We start from the raw sequence: 8,643 nt of genomic DNA on the forward strand, positions 1-8,643 counted from the left end.
GGAGGGAGCACCCTTTCTCTTAGGGGGGTGAGGGAGGGAGCAGTTCAGTCTCCGTGCCTCAAGCTTAGCTTGAAAACCACACACACACACACACAAAAAAACAGGCCCAAACTTCTTTTTGTTATCCTGTTTTAATACTTTTTTTTTTTCAATGTAGCCAATGCCAAGCTCAGTAACAAACTTAGACAAACGTTTCAACTGCAAATCTTAATTCTGTGTCAAGTGCGATAGTAACATTGACAAAGACCATATTAAAGCAGAGGGCTTGGAACTTGGTTTCAGGAGACTGTTTCAGGCCACTGCACGGCACACCAGGGGAGACCTGGGGTTCGATACAGCAAACCTCAAACTAGATCTCGTGAAACAAGGATTCCAGCCACTGTTCCTCAGCTTGAGTTATCATAAAATATGATTACGAGATAACTGTCCCTTAAAATGTTATAAAGACTTGAGCAAGCAGATCTAGCATTTCTACACAGCTAAATATTCACTGTGCAGTATGCATTCAAACAAGTGCCTATTCTTTCTAGATTAGTGATTACTGAGCCACAGATTGTCATGCAGGTAGGTATATCAAGGATATAAATGACTAATCTTGAGGTGTTCTAATACATGAGCACATTATTGTACATGAAAAACATGGAGCACATAATGGCTTTTGTGGTTTTGTAAATGCTGTGCTAAACCGAGAGGCTGAGCGAATATTACGCGTTTCTGGAAAGGAAACAATAACCATGGAAGATGGGTAGTTTGTATCAGATAAAAGCACATTTATATCAGTACAGTGAAAACATGACAGGATGCAAGACTCATAAAAACGTTTGAACACAAGTAATGTGCTAGAGGTTTGTAATGAGTTAAAGTGGAATGCAAATGAATTTCCAGTATTTTTTTAAAAAGTGAAACATAATAATAATAATAATAATAATAATAATAATAATAATGAGTTTGCAATGACTAAAACCTTGCCCAATCTGTTACATTCATGGAGTTAGTATATTACATAGGTGAGGCAGGAAGGATAGAGTCAAGGGGAGCTACACTACAAACTATACAGCAAACAACGAAGTGCAACCAAATTGTTCATAAACTGATTTGTCTATATTTAACTGCAAGAAACATTAGAAATACATTTCTAGAATTAGAAGCTGTAGTCAATGTGGATAGATATGATATTATAGGGATAACAGAATCCTAGTTAACTCCAAATGATGGAGACGAGTTTAACATGGATATAGGTTAGTTAGGAAAGATAGACACGATAAAAGAGGGGGACGGGTCTCAATATACATTAAAAACGACTTAGAATAGGAAATACTGGAAAGCAATGGGAGTAACAATGAATCAATATGGATTAAATTAAACAAAATCAAATCTAAAGGCTTAATAGTGGAGGTCTGTTATAGGCCCCCAAGTTCTGATGAATCACCAAAGGAAAACTTAAATGCAAGCATCAAAAAATAGGTAAGGAAGGGGACACTCGAACTGTGGGAGACTAACTTCTGAAACATAAACTGGGCCCACATGACCTTGGACAACAGCTCAGACATGGGAATGAGTTAGTGTAAGATTGCTTGTTATCACAAATGGTGTATGTCCTGAATAGATAAAATTCATGTCTAGATTTGGTATTAACAAACAATGAAGCAAGGATACACAACTTACAGGTAAGAGAACCGCTAGGAATAAGTGGCAAATAAATCAAGGGCTGAACATAAATCAAAGACAATGGTTTACAATTTCAGGAGAGCAGATTACAAAGGAATGCAACAGGAGCTTCTAAACACAGGCTGGGATAGAAAACAAATATTTGTCATAATCATTTGGTTCTTCGTTTGTTTTACATTAATTTACAACATGCATATATTTAAAACACAACGTAAAGCCGAGGGAACACGAAGCCTAGTTTGTGCCAGCTTTGCTGTATCAAACCCCAGGTCTCCCCTGGTGTGCCATGCAGTGGCCTGAAACCAAGTCTCCTGAAACCAAGTTCCAAGCCACAAAGAGTGGCTTCGTGTTCCCTCAGGTTAAGACTGTACCTAAACCTGCCTATGTAGAAAGCACAGCCAATACAAACAAAACATTGAACGTACTGTATCTAAAAACCTGTTTCTGTGGTGTTCCTTTAAAATGACACATTTCTTAACAAAAACGTCTAGCCTTTTGTGAACAAAACAAATAGACTGAGGGATACTTTTACATTGGCCTGTTAAGGTGCACGCTACACTAGGGAAGCGTTGTAAAGCACAGAGAGGTATGGTAACGCGTATTACACACATAAAGCTTTGTAAACTATGGTAAATGGCAACATTTATAATTGCAAAGCCCTCTGAATGACTGCATCATAAAAGATAAAGGTGGAATTATGGATTTATCATACAAAAACACTGCACACATCCAGCCCTTTTAAATATCAGACGATACATGTACTCAACTAGGTAATTATAGCTTTTACTGTCAACTGTGTAATTACAGCCAAATTATTTGGATGATGAAACTCCAGAATCGTTTTCACTTGGCCAACCCTGCGGTTCGTATTTACTAAACTGAATGGGAAAATATATTATGCCTGACAACTAGATTCTACGGCTCAGCCAGTGCATCTACAGTGCAAGCCCAGAAGTATTTACACCCTCAAATAAAAGCCCCACGCAGCTGCCCTGTAATTACCTATTTATAAGAACCAAATCAGAGCATTTATTTACGAACGAGAGGAGGCTGTTTGACCCATCTACGCTCGCCCGGTTCTTAGTAGCCGATTGATCTCAAAACGTTGTCCAGGCGGCACTCTCTGTATTTCACATTGAGGCCACCAGAGGGCTCCACCTGCTTCAGAATCACAGCATACACACACAGTGGCAGCCTGCATTCTCTGAGAGGGGGTCGCTGTGCTACATGGCTAAAAATAATCTTGTCAAAATCCTTTCCACTGCCCCAAAGCACTGTGGATCTCACCCAGTCCTTATTCACAGCACACAAAGGACAGATACGCAGGTGAGAAAAAAAAAAAAGTACCACTGCGTTTTAGTTTTAAGAATATTATCATTTGAAAACGCTCCTACGTTTGAACAGGAATGTAACATATTTGTATTTGAATAGAGGTATTTTACAAGGGAAGGTATTCTGTGCGTAAGGAAACGAGACAGATTTAGTGGAGGTATGACACAGGCCCGGTTTTTGGGATGGAACCGCATAACAGTCTCGCGTTTTGATTGGTCCATGTCTGTCACATGAATACGTCGTCACACGAGTGGAAAAGCGTGCAGGCATTTTTAACATTGTGATCAGATAGAGAGAGTGATCTGCTTTCCACAACCTTACCATTAAAATATAATGTGGTATTACACTGTACTGATATTACAAACTATGAGGAATTACTTTATATAAATTATCATGTTATGCACGAATGTAAGAATTGGCTTTCTGTGGTGGTGTACTTTTTTCTTTCAAGTAGCATATATCTATAATCGTTTTTGCGATATATTTTAATATAAAACATATACGCTATTGCAGTTTTGTTACAGGATACATTAGTTTACCTCTAATGTAATCACAGTTTTACATATAGACTGCCCCTGTTTTCATTTACATCGCAAATTCTGGGCCGCTTTACTTTTCAGATAATGTCCCAAATTCTGGGCCGCTTTGGTTTTTAGATAACGTCCCAAATTCTGGGCCGCTTTGGTTTTTAGATAACGTCCCAAATTCTGGGCCGCTTTGGATTTTAGATAACGTCCCAAATTCTGGGCCGCTTTGATAACATCCCAATTTCTGGGCTGCTCTGGTTTTCAGATAACGTTCCGAATTCTGCATTTTCGAATTCAGGCCAGTTTTTGAGATATTCGGCTTAGCTGACAGCCGAGTTTTTAAGTCATGCATGCACAGTTTACCGTAAACTGGACCGTTAATTCATTTAAGAGTAACCCTTAGTACATGAATCAAAGTTAATGTATTTTTTACTCTCCTCAGAAAACATTTAGGAACATGGTATACCAAAAAAAAAAAAAAAAGGTCATCTAAGGCTTATGTAATGTCCATCAATATATAGTGAGGCATAGGGGTTTATCAGACCTTCTGGGTTTAAGAGACCAGTGCCCTTCAACAACTTCAAATAAATCCTATTGTATTGTATTAGTCAGCATTTCCCTTATCTATTTCTGATCATTTATACTGTAGGTCAGGGGTTTTCAACCTTTTTTTGAAACTGTACCCCTTCTATCTGGAGGTTTCAGCTCAAGTACCCCTTTACAATTTTCGCTCAACTGAACGGTACCTCAGTTACAATAAAATGGAGAATAATCTGATGACCACCCCCTCGTTTAATTAATAAATCTGGGTGACAAACTGCTGGTTTAAGACAGAACAACAAACAGTAAGCTTAATTCTTTAATCAGTTAGGCACTACCAGTCTGACACTACTGGCCTTTAAATTGCAGTACCAATTTGCAAGTTGCTAAGTGGTTGCGTTCCTTAAATTTGCACTGCAAAGTGATATCTTAAAGAATAGGGTATATAGTGCTTTTTTTCGCCTCCCCTCGCTTTTGGTGCAAAATTATGCTCCGATACACTCAGGCTGATACTGTGATCACAAAACACTTGGAATGGACTTAAATTGGTGCTTCTGTACTCTTTTTAGATGCACAACAATCTTAGCTAAAGAAAATGGGTTCCTTCGAGTTCGTAAGACCGCCATTAGCTGAGCCTTACCCCAATGGTGTTTTTATAATGGGATTTGCCATAGGGAAGGGGGTGGTCTCTTATCGTACCCGTATCTCCACGACCCCTGGGCCAACAAACTCAGGACATTCTTTGCGTGCACAAGAGTCTTAGCTAAAGCAAGACATCAGCCACGGGTTCAAACGCCACCGCACCGCCAGATGGTGGGCGTTGCCCCAAAGGGGTTTTATAATGGGATTTCCCATAGACATTTTTCAGGGTGCTGTATCTCAGGTTCCGGGGGTCCCCAAGACTTGAAAATCGGTATGGAGGTCCGCCTCGGGGACCCTGTCGATCCCTCCAAGTGACGTGTCCCCAGCTAGAAAGGACACCAGTTTAGACTTTTTTTTGCCAACCTGGAGCTCAAAAGCTATTGGAAATGCAACCTTGACATGCCATCATGCTGAAAATGTGAAAATTTGTTGAAAATGTAGCATTTGAAAACGGGTGGCTCCCTGTGAAAGAGGGCCCCCAGACATGACCATAGGAAGTTCAACCCGGTTTCTAGGCCCCGGGGTCATGGAGATATGACCCCGAAAAGGGTAGTTTTTGGACATTTTTGACAGGGCGTATCTCGGGTTCTGTGGGGGTTAGGAACTTGATTTTTTTTTTTGCGGTGGGGCCCCATGGGGCCCCGCACAAGGAGTCACCATTTTCATGGTTTAAATGCCAGGACGGCTTGGCAAAGTGAATTTTTTCGTCATGACATGAGTTTTTGGGTGAACCACCACACCTTTTTAGGGGGTGGTTTGGGGTGCTCCCCTGAGTCTATATCACTTTGAATGGTGGTTCTGCGTGCTCGGGTTCGAGAGATATGCTTGAAAATGTGTTTTATAACACTGCCATAGACATGAATGGGGCTGAATACCCGAAAATATATTTTGCAAAGAATTGCTACGGTGGGTGTGTGCGTGCAGGGGTTGCATGGTGGTGTCTGCGTGCAGGGGTTGCATGGTGGTGTGTGCGTGCAGGGGTTGCATGGTGGGTGTATGCGTGCAGGGGTTGCATGGTGGGTGTATGCGTGCAGGGGTTGCATGGTGGTGTGTGCGTGCCAGGGTTGCATGGTGGTACACGTGTGTGGAGGGGAATTGGAGTTCAGGTTTTGCGCACAAGAGGGGCGGGGAAAAGACTGGGAAGGGTAGGGTAAAAGAAAAATTACTACAATCATTTATTTTCACTTTTGACTCCCAGTCTCCTTTCCCTCACTTTAGGATTTTATTTTGTGATTATTTAATTATTGTCAAAATAAACGGCCTTCATCTACTCACAGTTGCAGTCTCATTTCTGTCCAAAAAGAACTTGAAACACTACAATATATTGATGGACGTTACATAAGAAAACGAGATGTCCTTTTTTCGGAATACCATGTTCCTTCCCAAAAATGTGTTTTAATATTAGCCTTTAATAAAGGAAAATTAATTTTTAATTAATTTTCATGTATCTATTTCAGTGCAATGTAGTTTCTTCATGTAATAAGAAATACGTTTTTTAACATTTACATTTTTGTTTTTGTCATTAAAAAAAAAAAAAAAAAAGATTTCTGGGGAGAGTAAAAAATACATGAACTTTGATTAATGTACTAAGGGTTACTCTCAAATGAATTCACTCGGCTGTCAGCTGATTCCCCAAAACTGGGCTGAATTCGGAAATGCAAAGCGGCCCATAATTTGGGATGTTATCTAAAAACCAAGGCTGCCCAGAATTTGGGACGTTATCTAAAAACCAAAGCGCCCAGAATTTGGGACGTTATCTAAAAACCAAAGCGGCCCAGAATTTGGACATTATCTGAAAAGCAAAGCGCCCAGAATTTGGGACGTTATCTAAAAACCAAAGCAGCCCAGAATTTGGGACGTTATCTAAAAACCAAAGCGCCCAGAATTTGGGACGTTATCTAAAAACCAAAGCGGCCCAGAATTTGGACATTATCTGAAAAGCAAAGCGGCCCAGAATTTGGGACGTAAGAAAACAGGGGCAGTCTATATGTAAAATTGTGATTACATTAGAGATAAACTAATGTATCCTGTAACAAAACTGCAATAGCGTATATGTTTTATATTAAAATATATCGCAAAAACGATTATAGATATATGCTACTTGAAAGAAAAAAGTACACCACCACAGAAAGCCAATTCTTACATTCGTGCATAACATGATAATTTATATAAAGTAATTCCTCATAGTTTGTAATATCAGTACAGTGTAATACCACATTATATTTTAATGGTAAGGTTGTGGAAAGCAGATCACTCTCTCTATCTGATCACAATGTTAAAAATGCCTGCACGCTTTTCACTCGTGTGACGACGTATTCATGTGACAGACATGGACCAATCAAAACGCGAGACTGTTATGCGGTTCCATCCCAAAAACCGGGCCTGTGTCATACCTCATTTAGTGGGAACGAGAAAAAGCCATTCGGCCCATCAAGTCTCGTCCCTTGTTGGACTGGAGGGGGGGTCTTACTCTACAAGTGAATTCCTTTTCATAGTGAAGTGACCAAAACTGGACACAGTGTTCTAGGGGAGGTCTATTACGAAAAGGTTCTCTGAAATAACAACTGATAGATTTTCAGTTAAGTGGGGGAAGGAGAGAGCAAGTGAGAGAGAGAGAGAGAGAAAATAATGGGTTGCTGAGTCGGAGGCTGTTGATTCAAGTTCAAAATATATTATCACTGACAAATTACCATCCAAATAGGATGGAGAGATAAAAGAGACCAGAGAACAGAGCAGGGGACTGATAAAGTGTTAGATATACATTAATCTGAGCTGTGGTTTAAAAAAATAGATTGGATTTCCACAATGGAAGTGTAAGATGACCTCTATCCAAATGATCCAACAGCTGCAGCCCTTAATACTGCCACATTCAAACTCTGGGACTTATTTCCAGATTGGTTTTATTGTACATCAACAGTAATTTTAATAAGTGAGTTGATAAATCGGGTAGGCTTAGATAATGCCTCCCCCCCCCCCCCCCCCCGCCCCCAACATAAACGTTTCCTATAGTAAAATAAAAGCAAAGGGTAATAAAGCACAGAGAGGTCTGGTAAAGCATAGGGAAGCATTGTAAAGCACAGAGAGCTCTGGTAAAGCATAGGGAAGCATTGTAAAGCACAGAGAGGTCTGGTAAAGCATAGGGAAGCATTGTAAAGCACAGAGAGGTTTGGTAAAGCATAGGGAAGCATTGTAAAGCACAGAGAGGTGTGGTAAAGCATAGGGAAGCATTGTAAAGCACAGAGAGGTCTGGTAAAGCATAGGGAAGCATTGTAAAGCACAGAGAGGTCTGGTAAATCATAGGGAAGCAATGTAAAGCACAGAGAGGTCTGGTAAAGCATAGGGAAGCATTGTAAAGCACAGAGAGGTGTGGTAAAGCATAGGGAAGCATTGTAAAGCACAGAGAGGTGTGGTAAAGCATAGGGAAGCATTGTAAAGCACAGAGAGGTCTGGTAAAGCATAGGGAAGCATTGTAAAGCACAGAGAGGTCTGGTAAAGCATAGTGAAGCATTGTAAAGCACAGAGAGGTGTGGTAAAGCATAGGGAAGCATTGTAAAGCACAGAGAGGTCTGGTAAAGCATAGGGAAGCATTGTAAAGCACAGAGAGGTGTGGTAAAGCATAGGGAAGCATTGTAAAGCACAGAGAGGTGTGGTAAAGCATAGGGAAGCATTGTTAACCACAGAGAGGTGTGGTAAAGCATATGGAAGCATTGTAAAGCACAGAGAGGTGTGGTAAAGCACAGAGAGGAAAAGCTACAAAATGAGTACTGTGGTGAACTTTTTATAAGGAGATGTGAGGGACAGGAAAACTAGAAAGCGAATGAAAAGAGAGGGAATTAGGGAGTGAGATAGAGAATGAAAGTGAGGGAGGGAAAGAGAGGGGGATAGAGCAATACAGTGAAGAGAATTAGAAAATGAATGAAAGAGAAAAGGAGAG

The sequence above is a fragment of the Acipenser ruthenus genome, chromosome 44 (genome assembly GCF_902713425.1).
Source record: "Acipenser ruthenus chromosome 44, fAciRut3.2 maternal haplotype, whole genome shotgun sequence".
Taxonomy (NCBI): domain Eukaryota; kingdom Metazoa; phylum Chordata; class Actinopteri; order Acipenseriformes; family Acipenseridae; genus Acipenser; species Acipenser ruthenus.